The sequence below is a fragment of the Macrotis lagotis genome, chromosome 6, assembly GCF_037893015.1.
Source record: "Macrotis lagotis isolate mMagLag1 chromosome 6, bilby.v1.9.chrom.fasta, whole genome shotgun sequence".
NCBI classification, from domain to species: Eukaryota; Metazoa; Chordata; class Mammalia; order Peramelemorphia; family Peramelidae; genus Macrotis; species Macrotis lagotis.
In genome coordinates this window covers 173,817,729-173,832,936 of record NC_133663.1, presented here as the reverse complement: position 1 = coordinate 173,832,936, position 15,208 = coordinate 173,817,729, and positions in this window count along the sequence as shown.

Below are 15,208 nucleotides of genomic sequence, written 5' to 3'. Positions count from 1 at the left end.
GGTCTGATCTCATGACATAAGTATACCTTTGAGAATATAGAAGTTTTAGGTGGCGGCTAGGTGGTGTAGTGGATAAAGCACTGGCCTTGGAGTCAGGAGTACCTGGGTTCAAATCTGGTCTCAGACATTTAATAATTACCTAGCTGTGTGGCCTTGGGCAAGCCACTTAACCCCATTTGCCTTGCAAAAAAACATTTTAAAAAAAAGAGAATATAGAAGTTTTGAGAATAGAATAACCAAACTCCTCAATATTCTCCAATCACAAGACAAGGAGAGGCCTTAGCAGAAAACACTTCTTCAGACACATGAAAGCAACAGCAGATTATCAATAGAGGTACATAGAGAAAACGACTTCCTTTCCTTCCCTCTTATATGAACACTCACATACTCCCAATTCTTTATCTATGACACAAGAATTATCTATTTATATCTATGACACATTATTAATTTCGCAAGTACAAGTATCCTGCTGATAAACTCTAGTAAATATACTTTATTAGGAGTAATAAGATCAAGATGGATCAGGAGACCTTGAACCCAGATCTTTCTGACTGAAGCTACTCTTCTATCCAATACAACTGGGTGCCTTTCAGTGTCCCTCATTCACCTCCAGGCAAATTTCTAAGTCTGTAATTGTACAATTTTTTTTTAGTTTAAATTACTAAATAAAGCTCCTCAAAAATACCTCAGCACATTGATAAAATAACAATCTGGTCAAAGTAAAATGATCATGATTATAATAATAATATAGCAGTAATAATACTGTCTGTTTTTTTAGCAGATTTTTGTGTGTGCTAACTTCTTACACCCCCAGTACAAAAGAGAGATTAATGCCTTCTTTAGGTTTTTTGCTCACAATTTCTTTTGTCCTACTCATATAGTCCCACAACCTTATAACACTGAGGATCAGTTTATCTATTTGTAAAATGATAATAAGACTTGTGCTAACAACCTTATAGGGTCATTCTTGAAGAATTATCTGAGATGGAAGGAGCACAGATGTGTAGTAAGGTTCAAATCCTTCCTCTGATGATTATTTTCATGACTCAGTTAAGTAATTCAAATTACTTGGTTCTAAATTTCTTCATCTGTCAAATAAACATTGGACTAGATGAACTCTGAGATCTCTTTGGGTGTTTAGTCTATGATCTTTTATATGAAGTTTTTGTTACCATAAAGAATCCTAATGCAATAAATGATTAGTAATTTTTCCATTTCTTTCAGTGGGGAGATTATGATCTGTATAACACTTTTTTTCCTTCTGGCTATATATTACTTTGAATACTCCCTAATTTTTTTCTTGAATTTCTTATCAAGCCCAGTTTAAGAGTTTTGATTTCAAAGTTTTTTGGATAGAAACTGATTTGTTGACTCCTTCTCTCTCTCCCATATCTCCTGACATGGTGCTAACACAGTGCAGCTCCCCTACACATGAAAAGAAAATCAGGCTGCAGGTTGACAGCAGTTTTGCAGGACTGTCAGAATGAGTCATAATCAATTAATGTCAAAAGTGACTTTGTTTATAAGCATTTGATATTCAAAACATGAAATATTCATATTTGTTCCCACTATTAAGTGGGTTTGAAAGAGAACTTTTCCCCCTCCCTTATTGCTCTCTGCAGCAAGTACTACACCTGGAGGCTAGAGAAGCCTCTATCACATTTCAAAATATGTACATATTTGTCTCTTCATTTGTTGAGTTGCATAGAGAAAAGGGATATGTTTGAGATGACTGTCAGTTGTATTCTAATGAAGACATTCATTTTTCTGTATGGAAAAGATTTATCCCTTTCAGTGTCAGATCTTTTCATTCTAGTCTGTTGGATGAATCTGTGAGTATTCCCACATTTCATCCTTGCTATTCCAGTGGTCTCCAGGTATGTTAGTTTCTTCATTTAGGGACATCTGTCTTCTGTTTTCTTTTTTTCTATTTTTCTAAGAATTCTGTCTTTGCTTCCAAACCCTGAGATGGTTTGGAGCTCATCATTTACAACATATGTAACTTATGAGACTCTGTTTCTTGATTTCTTTCCATATATAAAATCCTAGACTCAACTGACAGTAAGAGCAAACAACTTTAATTTGGTCTTTCTGATAATTTTGCACTCTATTTATATGGAGATGTGGGACTATTTCAAAGCACATTATGACCATTAATTCTTATAATAACCCTGGGAAACATGGGTTGTGTTACTTCTATTTTGTTGATAAGTAATGTGTAATTATAATCAAGCTTTCAAAGGTCAAATACTGAAGTGATTCCCATAACAAAGTAAATTTCTGCTAAAAATGTATACTACCTAAACCAAATGTGGACCAACCACTGCAAGAAATCTTATCATCTTTCTTCATACTCTGGCTCACTCCTCGTTACAAATATACTAGAGCCCCCTCTCCTTAGGTTCCTGATTTCCCTCCTTCCCTAAATTTAACATTTAACCTTGATATAGGCAAATATATTGAAAGCATATGATCTGAGTTCTTGTAAATGTTTCTGTCTTTATTTGGCTACATTCTCATCTGTACATTTATACATTCTGATTTTGCATACTCTCAGAAGTAAACTTGTCCTACCTTTCCAAAGCTGATTTTGTTCCTTTTCATTCCTGGAAAGATAGATGGGTAGATAGATAAAGAGATATAGAGAGCATTAAATGGTCAGATAGATATGTTGAGGTATATGTATTGATATAGGTATGAGTATATATACATCTATATACATCTATCTATCTATCTATCTATCTATCTATCTATCTATCTATCTATCTATATATATATATTTCTTTTGTGAAACTAGAACTGAAGTTGGGTAAGAAATGGTTCTAAATTTTACCTTCAATAATCCTTGGCTATGTGACTATGGACACATTACTTTTAACCTCTCTGTGTCTCTGTTTCCTGATCAGTAAATTAAAGATAATAATAATTGCAATAGTTATCATGTAAGTTAAATATTATATAATTGTCATTTTAATGCACTTACTACTTGTTTCACTATACTGAAAGTACTCATTCTTAAATGATCAACTTAAATTCCAGTTGTATGTCTTCATTTTCTTCATTCTTACCATTTTTCACTCTACATATCATAGTTGATAGCTCCATCTTTCATAAAATATTCACTTTCCCAACTTCTGAGACATTCCATTGAAACATCTCCTATTTCTCTTAGTAGTGTGCCTCTTGCAGTTAGTGAGAATCATTAGTTTGAAAATTGTAACCTCATCTCACTTCTTTCTAACCTCATTGGACATTACATTTAGTTGTTTTTTTTTTTTATCAAGAGATTGTTAGTTGGTTTCCACTACTTCTTCTTTTCTTATGTTATCCCTTCCAACTAGAAAACTCATTTTTTTGTTCTAGACCAATCCATGGTGGGGACTTCCTTCAAGGTCCAGCTAAATCTTCTACTTCTTCTTTATTTGCCAAAGGAACTAGTATAGATTAAGTACATATTAATGGGTTGACAGCAAGTCAAACATAAATTCCATGAATCTAAAATAAGTGCTAATGACTGAATTAAAAAAAAAAAACTAGAAAATAAATAAAAAATAAAAAACCTTAATATGACTCTTACACCCTGAATGAGATCAAGAATCCCTGATTTTTCCTATATCAAAATGATTGATTCTTGGTAAATAAACCTATATAGATCAGATGAAGATATGGACAGTTTCTCTTTACCTGCCCAGTAGGTACTGATTTTAATTCACATCCCAAGGAATTTCAGGAACCTACTGGTTTTCAGAGCCACATGAGAAAATGATTGGTTAAATCTTGGTGCCAGAGAAGAAGTGATGGAAATCACTCCTTCTATTTGTATAAATCTTTTCCTTTTATACTCCTTTCATCTGTTACTTCTCTTTGAGACTGGGGTATCCCCTGATGCCACTACCTCCCTTTCCTGCATTGGTTATACTTTCATTCTCCCAACATACTGATGAAGGAAGGAGAATTGTAATATATTTTGCTCTCTATTGCCACTTCCAGCTTCCTCACTACCAACATGATTCAAGAATCTTTCCTCCTTTGAAGTTCATAAAGTCCTTGTCTATCACTCTATCAAAGTCCTGTACATTTTTTCTACAAACCTCCATATTTTTTCTTTCTTCATTATATAAAATATCTTGATTATAATTTTTCTTTTCCCCTTAACTCTTTCCTTAATACTAGAGAACTTGAATATGTGTATAGATATATTCAAATGTATATGTATAAGTACATAGTTCTCTTCCAGGAAGTAACCTGAGAACTTTTTATACTCTCTTTAACCTAGTTGACCTATTGATGAACTAGTTCAATTCTATACTGTTCTTTTCCTTTTGAATGTTTTGCTTACTTTTCAAATTATCTATTGGACCCTCCTGAACCTCAGTTTCACCTAACTACTAGCATTCCCTTTCTTCCATCCTACATATTTGTGGTTTAATAAAAGTATGCAATTATACTAACTGATTATCTTACAAATGCATATATCAAAGCTTCAACTAGGCCCTTACACTGCTAGAGAATCTTTATTACAACCCCCTAATAAATTAATTTTTTTGTTGATCACTTTGTGTTTTGAAAACCTTTTCAGCCTTTCTCAGAGCTTGTAGGCCATCTTCTTAACTGGGAACCTTGTTTTATGTTTTATTGAAAAAAAAATTGAGGACATTTTCTGAAAGGTCCTTTTTATCTTCATGTATCACATAATACAGATGCTTTCCACAGCTATCTTTCCCTTCACTCCAATTTTACATGATTTTACATGATCTTTTTCCTTACCAAGTTTAACTCCTGTTCCTGAACCAGTAATCACATTCTAACTTGCCAACTCCAGAAAATTGTCTCTACCATATTTCTTTTTTTTTATTACTTTTCAATCTCTCTCTGACCACTAATTTTTCCTTTTGACCTAGATACATGTCCATATGTTTCCCTTTCTTGAAATTCTCTCACTTGATACATTCATTTCCATTATCATTCCATTTCTCTCTTACCTATGGATATGTTACTTGAAAGGATCATCTATAAAAGATGTCTCTATTTCCTCTCTTCTTATCCTTTAGCTTTGTAATTTGACTTCTAAATCTATCATTCAACCTAAACTGCTCTTTCCACAGTTGCAAAAGATCCCTTAATTGTCATATCCAATGGCCCTTGCTCAGTTCTCATCATTCTTGACCCTTCTATAGGCTTCAATTCTATTACACATTCTGTTATCCGTGATGTTCTCTTGTCTTTAGGGTTGTTTTGTTTTGTTTTGTTTTTAGAACACTCTTTTTTCTTGATTTTCCTTCTCTAACTCTGTCTCTTTGCTATTCTTTCCTAGATTATCATCCGGTTGTACCATCTGAGTGGCCTGCAAGGTTGTCTTGGGTTCTTTTCTCTTCTTTATACTACTTTCATTTGGGTGACTTCATTGTATCCCAATAATGTAATTATCATCTTTATGTCAGTGATTCTCAAATATACTTATCCAGTCTTAACTAAATTACTCTAAATCATCTTGAATGGACCTCTAGTCTTACATCTTCAACTGTCTATTAGATAGCTCAAATTGGATGCTTTATAAATACTATAGATATTCCAAAACTTAAACTAGATTATCATATCCACACACCTAGGTTTTTGCAGTTGGTCTTGTCTTTCACAAATGTTTTCTCATTCTAGTCTATCTTCCACTCATTCAAAGCAATCCTAAAGTGCAGGTCTTTAGGTGTCATTCCCCTTACCCCACTGGTCAATAATCTCTATTGGCTCCCTCTCGTCTTTTTTTAAGTATTTTTTTTTGTAAGGCAATGTGGTTAAGTGGTTTGCCCAACACAGCTAGGTAATTATTAAGTGTTTGAAGCCGAATTTGAACTCAGGTCCTCCTGACTCCAGGGCCAGTGCTCTATCAACTGCACCACTTAGCTGCCCCAGGCTCTCTCTCATCTTGAGGATCAAATAGAAATTCTCTGGTATTCAAAGCCCTTCTTTACTAAAGTCACTAAATGTTCAGTGCTCTTGTTACAATTTACACCCCTGCCAACTCTTCCATAAGCTTTTCAATCAAGTGACATTGGACTCCTTGTTATTGCTCAAAGAAATTTCATCTCCCAGCTCAGAGCATTTCCTCATTTTTGCCTTTTGACTTCTCTCACTTCCTTCAAGTCCCACATAAAATCTTTACACTTTATAAGAAGCATTTTGTAACCCCTCTTAATTCTAGTGATTTTTTTTACATCTATTTAGCCCCTATATTTGCTTCCTTGAACATAATTGCTTGCCTATTATTTCCCCTATTAGATTTTAAGTTCCTTAAAGGTAAAGACTGATTTTTGTTTTTGGCATCCCTAGAACTTAACAAGTTGTTTTAGGTATTTAAGAAATGTTGATTGATTCATTGATGATTCAACATAGTAAACTCCTAATAAATGCTTAGAGACCAACAGTCTGAATAGTGGTATTTAATGTAGGATAAAATAAATCAGGAAATAAATGTATCATAAAAATAAAAAAAGGTTATCAGTAGAGTTAAAAAGCAAATTCAAAAGATAAGTCTAAGTATTTTGACTACACATTTGTAGAGGCTACTATGTGCAAGTCATTGAATTTAAATGTCAGTTATACCATATGATCTTACTACTACTAATAGCATTCAACTATAGAAAAATACACAGAATTATTTTTTTGTAGTGGGGAATAGATAGAATAGGGAAACAGAATGATTTTAATGTTCCTTATTTAAAAAGTTCAGAGGAAATTTGTCATAGTTGATAGAGAACTGGCTTCCAAGTTAGAAAGAATTGAATTAGAATCACATTTTTTATATTTACTGACTGTGTGACCCTCAACAAGTCACTTAACTTCTCAGTACCCTAAGCAACTCTAAAACTGTAATTTATAAAACATAATTAATTTACATTGCTAATGGAAGTTTCCTCTTTGAGTGGTCTTATATAGCAGTAGTTCATGTCCAAAATATTTATTAAAGCTAATTTGCACAATTTTTTAAAACTGCAAATAAAAGACACTTGCTTTCATGTATAATTATTTTTATCCATTTTGATTGTTGGTTAGTAACTTCTTAATAAAAAAAAAAGAAAGGAAATGGACCCAGTAAAGAAAATAACTTGTCATCATGAAAAAATACTTTACTCTTTCCTAATTTAAAAATTGAGCCTATTATCTTCATATTCAAGTAAATCATTACCCGTCTCTTGTTCCTGACCAACACATAAATGTTGATTTCCTGTCTGTCTGGACTACCATTTAGTTGTTTATTAAATTGAACTATTTGCATTCTCCATATTCTTGGTTTTATCTGAGTGCATTGCAATTAAAATCTCTTTTGAATGATCTTATGGAGAAATCTTTCAGAATTTTGAATCTCAGTGGTCAACAGTATGGGTTTCAAAAACAAGAGCATCCAGAGAACTTCAACCTGGGCAAAATCCTCATCACTACTTCAAGATCATCCCTCTAAAATCATTCTTTAGTCACCATTTTTCTTTTAATGTGACTTAGTCCATTATCACTACCTTATCATGCTCCTACTCACAAATATCTTTGATATTCTAGGCCATTTTCCATTTGCACCCACAAGGAGTTCAGTACCTATTCCACAGTATTTTTCTTTGTTTCAATCTTTGCCTTATTCATTGGGTATATCATGATAGATATTGATGTCCTGCCAAATAATCTGCCATTCTAGTTCCACTACTTATTCAACTTCATCCAATCCCATAATCTACATTTTCACTTCAACTAAACTCCCATATATATGATGATAATGTTAATGACAATGTCACTCATCATCTCTTAACTGCCAAAACCAATATCTCTTTCTCAATTTTCAATTTATTTAACCTCATGAGGCTTTTTTTTCTTCAAAGATCACTTTTTTCTTCTTTGATACTCTGTTTCTTTAGCTTCTGTGACACTATCCTCTCTTAGATTTCTTTGTATGATTATACCTCTAACTTCATTATTGAATCACCTGCTAACTTCCAGTTAAAGTATTTAAATACCTTATGTATTGTCCAGAAATCTTTTCTCATTCTCTCTAAGTTCTCTTTTTCTCAATGATATTATTAATTCAAATGGACTCAATTATCATCTCCAGATGACTCTCAAATCCATAAATCCATTTATGATTGATATGTAGAACTTCAATTCCATACTAAGAACTGCCTGATGGACATCTCTACCCAGATACCTACTGATATCATAAACTGAATATTTAACTGAGAAAAAATGTTTTCCCCAAACTCACTTCAATGAAATAATATTTCTCTTAAGATTTATACCATTTATGCAATGCCTAACATTCACAAATTTAGGGGTATCTTTGACTTTTTCTTATTCTTTGTTTCTGAATGTCTCAACTGTTATACTTATCATAAACCTCAATCATAGTTCAGGCATTCAGTTCACTTATCCTAAGAGAATAGTCTCCTAATTAGTTTCATGCTTTCAGCTTTCCCCAACTGCCATCCATTCTCTGTCAACTTTCTAAATTAATGTATTTTTTTAGGTTTTTTGCAAGGCAAATAGGGTTAAGTGGCTTGCCCAAGGCCACACAGCTAGGTAATTATTAAGTGTCTGAGACCGGATTTGAACCCAAGTACTCCTGATTCCAGGGCTAGTGCTTTATCCACCATGCCACCTAGTTGCTCCTAACTTAATATTCTTAAAAGGCAACTTTAAAGCCATATCATTTTTGCAGCTAGGAAGCTCACAGAGCTTTTCCCTAACCAACTTTAAATGAAACCTCTAAACAGACCCTAAAGTTACAGAACCTACAAAACAAGAGTGAAATAAAATCTCATTTTTGGGTAGGCAGGAAAACTGGAAAACCACAGTGGCTCAGGGAGACCAGATTCAGACTCAGTAAGGCAGTGGTGCAGCAAGCATAGAGTAAGGGTTTCAACACCAGGTAAGAAGACAAAGGCCAAGCTCCGGGTACACTAGTGCAATACAGGGGATTGGGTTGGGCTACCCTATTGCAGGGAACAAACTGATAACAACTCTAACATAGGAAACATCCTAGGAAAGTGTTAAGGCAGGGTCCAGACTTCAGTCCCCAGCACAAAAAGCTTGGGATTATACTCCCTGTGCCCCAGGAGCAGAGTTCAAATATCAAAATAAGAAAAAAAAAAAAAAAGAGTGCTAACCATAAAAAGTTACTATGCTGATAGGGATGATTAAAATGCCATTTTAGAAAAGGAAAGAAGTGACAAAATGCATGTGAAGACTCAAAGGGGTTTATAGATTTATCTCAGATCCTAAAAAATCCTCTTAGAAGAACTCAAAAATGAATTTTAAAAGTAAAAGAAGAAAGTAAGAACAAAAATTGATTAAAGAAATGAGAGTCAGGCAGGCGAATTATGAAAAATTGACAAATAAAAATATTTAGAATTGACTATATAGAAAAAAGAAAGCAACTTCTTTAAAAGCAGAAATGATTGACTGGAAAAGAAATTTACTCATCAAAAACTAAAATTGATGAATTAGTAAAGGAATGTAATTCATCAAAAAAGTAAAATTAATCAATTGGTAAAAGAAAATAATTCATCTAAAAATAAAATTGAGCAACTAGAAAAAGAAAGACAAAAAACTAACTAAAGAAAATAAACCCTAAAAATTAGAATCGGAGAAGTGGAAACTAATGATTCTATGAGACACAAAGAATTCATTAAAGAAAAACAAAAGATTGAAAAATTAGAAAATGTATAATAAGTCTTAGGAAAAATGACTAACCTAGAAAATAGATTTAGAAGAGATAATTTACAAATCATTGGTCAACCTGCAAACCACAATCAGAAAAAGAGCTTGAACAATATCTTTCAGAAAATTATCGTGGAAAACTGTCCTAATATGCTTGAGCAAGATGATAAAAGAGTCTTTGAAAGAATCCATCAATCATGCCTAGAAACAGACTAAAAAATAAAAACTCCAAGAAATATTGAAATGAAATTTCACAATTATCAGTTAAAGGCAAGTAGCCAAAAAAGAAACAATTTAAATTCAAGAGAGCCAGTCAGGATTATACAGGATTTATGAGCTTGAACATTAAAGATCAGAGAACCTGGAATATGATATTCCCAAGAACAAAGGAGTTAAATTACAACCAAGAAACAAATTCACTCCAAAATTCAGCATATCCTTATAGAGGGAAAAGATATGTTTTCAATGAAATTGATGATTTTCAGACTTACCTGGTAAAAAGACCAGAACTGAAATTTTAGAAAATTTGATCTTCAAATATATGTATAAAAGGATATGTGTAAAAAGGTAAATAGAAAAGGGGGTGGGATATTAGTCAGTAAGATTAAATTTTCTATATCTGTACTCAGGAAGACAATACTTGCAACTCTTGTGATTAGTATTTTTCTTAGGACAGTTAAAAGAAGCATACCTACACAGAGGTAGATTGATAGATGCAGCAGTTCAAAACAACAATGGTGAGGAGGAATAAGGGATAAGTAGAGGGATAATAGAGGAAGATAGGATGAAGGGAAACAGATAATTATTAATCTTTTTTATTTTTTATTTTTTAAGGTTTTTAATTTTATTAAAGATATTATTTGAGTTTTACAATTTTCCCCCAATCTTGCTTCCCTCCCCCCCCACAGAAAGCACTCTCTCAGTCTTTACTTTCCATGTTGTACCTTGATCCAAATTGGGTGTGATGAGAGAGAAATCTTATCCTTAAAAAGAAGTGTAAGAGGTAACAAGATCAGACAATAAGATATCTGTTTTTTTCCAAATTAAAGGGAATAGTCCTTCCACAGCTCCTTATCTGGATACAGAAGGTACTCTCCTTTGCAGACAGCCCAAAATTGTTCCCGATTGTCTCACTGATGGAATGAGCAAGTCCTTCAAGGTTGAACATCACTCCCATGTTGCTGTTAGGGTGTACAGTGTTTTTCTGGTTCTGCTCATTTCACTCAGCATCAGTTCATGCAAATCCCTCCAGGTTTCCCTGAAATCCCATCCCTCCTGGTTTCTAATAGAACAATAGTGTTCCATGACATACATATACCACAATTTGCTAAGCCATTCCCAATTGAAGGACATTTACTGGATTTCCAATTCTTTGCCACCACAAACAGGGCTGCTATAAATATTTTTGTACAAGTAATGTTTTTACCCTTTTTCCTCATCTCTTCAGGGTATAGACCCAGTAGTGGTATTGCTGGGTCAAAGGGTATGCACATTTTTGTTGCCCTTTGGGCATAGTTCCAAATAGCTCTCCAGAAGGGTTGGATGAGTTCACAGCTCCACCAACAGTGTACTAGTGTCCCAGATTTCCCACATCCCTTCCAACAATGATTATCCTTCCTACTCATACTGGCCAATCTGAGAGGTGTGAGGTGGTACCTCAGAGAAGCTTTAATTTGCATTTCTCTAATAATTAATGATTTAGAGCATTTTTTCATATGGCTATGGATTACTTTGATCTCCTCATCTATAAATTGCCTTTGCATATCTGTTGACCATTTGTCAATTGGGGAATGGCTTTTTGTTTTAAAAATATGACTCAGTTCTTTGTATATTTTAGAAATGAGTCCTTTGTCAGAATCATTAGTTGTAAAGATTGTTTCCCAATTTACTACCTTTCTTTTGATCTTGGTTACATTGGTTTTATCTGTGCAAAAGCTTTTTAATTTAATGTAATAAAAATCATGTAATTGGTTTTTGATGATGTTCTCCAACTCTTCCTTAGTCATAAACTGTTGCCCTTTCCATAGATCTGACAGGTAGACTAGTCCTTGGTCTTCGAATTTGCTTATAGTATTGTTTTTTTATGTCTATGTCCTGTAAACATTTGGATCTTATCTTGGTAAAGGGTGTGAGGTGTTGGTCTAATCTAAGTTTCTTCCATACTAACTTCCAATTAACCCAGCAATTTTTATCAAAGAGGGAGTTTTTATCCCAATGGCCAGACTCTTTGGGTTTATCAAACAGCAGATTACTATAATCATCTCTTGCTTTTACACCTAGTCTATTCCACTGGTCCACCACTCTATTTCTTAGCCAATACCAAACAGTTTTGATGACTGATGCTTTATAATATAATTTTAGATCTGGTAGTGCTAAGCCTCCTTCTTTTGCACTTTTTTTCATTAAACTTCTGGCAATTCTTGACTTTTTATTTGTCCATATGAATTTACTTATAATTTTTTTCTAACTCTTTAAAGTAATTTCTTTGAATTTTGATTGGTAGGGCACTAAACAGATAGTTTGGTAGAATTGTTATTTTTATTATATTAGCTCTCCCTATCCATGAGCAGTTGATATTTGCCCAGTTATTTAAATCTGATTTAATTTGTGTGAGAAGAGTTTTATAATTGTTTTCAAAAAGATTCTGAGTCTGTCTTGGCAAATAGACTCCCAAATATTTTATATTGTCTGAGGTTGCTTTGAATGGGATTTCTCTTTCTAGCTCTTCCTGCTGTTTCATGCTAGACATATATAGAAAAGTTGAGGATTTATGAGGGTTTATTTTATAACCTGCAAATTTTTAAAATTGCTAATTGTTTCCAGTAGTTTTTTTAGATGATTTCTTGGGATTCTCTAGGTAGAGAATCTGCAAAGAGTGAGAGTTTTGTCTTTTCCTTCCCAATTCTAATTCCTTCAATTTTTTTTCCTTCTCTAATTGCTGATGCTAACATTTCTAATACAATATTGAATAGTAGTGGTGATAACGGGCACCCTTGTTTCACCCCGATCTTATTGGGAATGCCTCTAGCCTCTCCCCATTAAATATAATGCTTGTTGAAGGTTTCAGATAGTTTCTGCTAATTATTTTAAGGAACAGTCCATTTATTCCTACACTCTCTAGTGTTTTTAATAGGAATGGATGCTGTATTTTGTTAAAAGCTTTTTTAGCATCTCTTGATATGATCATATGATTTCTGATAGGTTTGTTGTTGATGTAATTGAGTATACTAACAGTTTTCCTAATATTGAACCAACCCTGTATTCCTGGAAAAAATCCTACTTGATCATAATGTATTAACCTAGTGATGACTTGTAGTCGTTTTGCTAAGATTTTATTTAGGATTTTTGCATCTATATTCATCAGGGAGATAGGTCTATAATTTTCTTTCTCTGTTTTCACTCTTCCTGGTTTAGGTAACAGTACCATATTTGTTTCATAGAGTTAGTCAGAGTTCCATCTTTTCCTGTTTTTCCAAAGATTTTATATAGGATTGGAAACAATTATTCCTTAAATGTTTGGTAGAATTCACTTGTGAATCCATCAGGCCTTGGAGATTTTTTTTTAGGGAATTCAATAATGGCTTGTTGAATTTCTTTTTCTGAGATAGGGTTGTTTAGGTATTTAATCTCTTCTTCATTTAACCTGGGCAACTTATATTTTTGTAAATATTCATCCATTTCACTTAGATTATCAAATTTATTGGCATAGAGCTGGGCAAAATAATTTTGAATTATTACTTTAAGTTCCTCCTCATTGGTGGTGAGTTCACCTTTTTCATTTATAATACTAGAAATTTGGTTTTCTTCTTTTTTGTAATCAAATTGACCAGAGGTTTATCAATTTTATTGGTTTTTTTCATAATACCAACTTTTGGTTTTATTTATTAATTGAATAGATTTTTCACTTTCAATTTTATTGATTTCTCCTTGAATTTTTAGAATTTCTAATTTTGTATTTGATTGGAGATTTTTGACTTGCTCTTTCTCTAATTTTTTAGCTGCATGTTTAGTTCATTGATTTCCTCTTTCTCCCATTTATTTATATAAGCATTTAGAGCTATAATAAATCTCCTGAGAGTCGCTTTGAATGAATCCCATAGGTTTTGGTTTGTTGTTTCTTTATTATCATTATCTAGGATAAAATGGTTAATTCTTTCTATAATTTGTTTTTTGGTCCACTCATTTTTTAAAATGAGTTTATTCAGTTTCCAATTTGTACTGGGTCTATATCTCCTTGGCCCAGTATTGCATATGACTTTTATTGCATTATGATCTGAGAAAGATATACTTTCTAAGGTTTTGTTTTCTTGTTACAAGGTATTGTCTCTCCCAAATTTTTAAGCTCCTTCCTTATTTCTTCAAGGAAGTCTTTCTGTGCTAGAGACTAGAATGTATTCTTCTCAGAGGTTCCAGGTCTCTCTGAGTTAGGGTCTTTCCCTTCCAGTAATTTTTCTATGGATCTACCTTTCCGCTGACCCTTCTTCATTATGCTAAGACCTTGAGTTGGGGGGGGGGGGGCTGGTTCACCTGGGCTTGGGATAGCTAAAGGCTTTACTGAGTGCAGTTTCTCTGGCTGGCCATTAGGAGGTGCTGGTTGCCCTCTCTGGAGTGTCCTTGACCTTGGTTGCCAGGCCTTCTCCCTTTGCCCAAGGCAGGAGTTGGAGCTATTTAATTCTTTTGCCTTCAGTCAATGGTGGGCTTTACCCTGGCCTGAGGTTGTTCCTCAGCTGGGCTGGTTCTTCTGCTCACACACCTGGGCCTGAGGCAGAAGTAATTTGCATTTGTTTGAGAAGAGCCCTCTGTGCCATGGAGGCCTGCACTCAGAGTTTCTCAGACCCTAGGAGCCCAGAGATGACATCCGCAGCTGTCCTGCACCAGAACTCTACCCCCCCAGCCTGGTCCCCAAGCTCCAGGGGGACAGCACCAATACCAGTGCCTCTGCTTCCCTGTGGACCCAAGCCCCCTTCATCCAGCCGCACTGCTGATCCAGCAGGTCTGGCTCTCCTGCCCTCAGACTCCCAGTTCCAATTCAGTTGTTAATCTGGCTGATCAGGGGCTGATCCTGCCTCTGAACCCAGACTAACCCACCCGAATTCGGCCAAAGTTGCTGCTGGAGACAGATCCTGAGGTAGATATTCTTTCTCCTGGCTTTTCTTTCTGGGTTTTGTGGATCGGATTTCTTTTAAGAGATTTGTTTCATGGGATAGATGGGGAAACATCAGGAGACTTTAGAACTGTGCCTGTCTTCTCTCCGCCATCTTGGCTGGAAGTCTCAATTATTAATCTTAACTGTGAATGTAAATGGGATGAACTCTCCCATCAAACAAAAGTGGATAATAGAGTGGAGTAAAAGTAAAGAATCCTACAATATGTTGTTGACAAGAAACACATATGGAGCAGAAAGATACACACTTGGCAAAGGTAAAAGGCTGGAACAGAAAATATTATGCTGTAGCTTAAGGTTAAAAAAAGAATCAGGGGTAGCAATCCTGTTCACAAAGAAAAAGCAAAA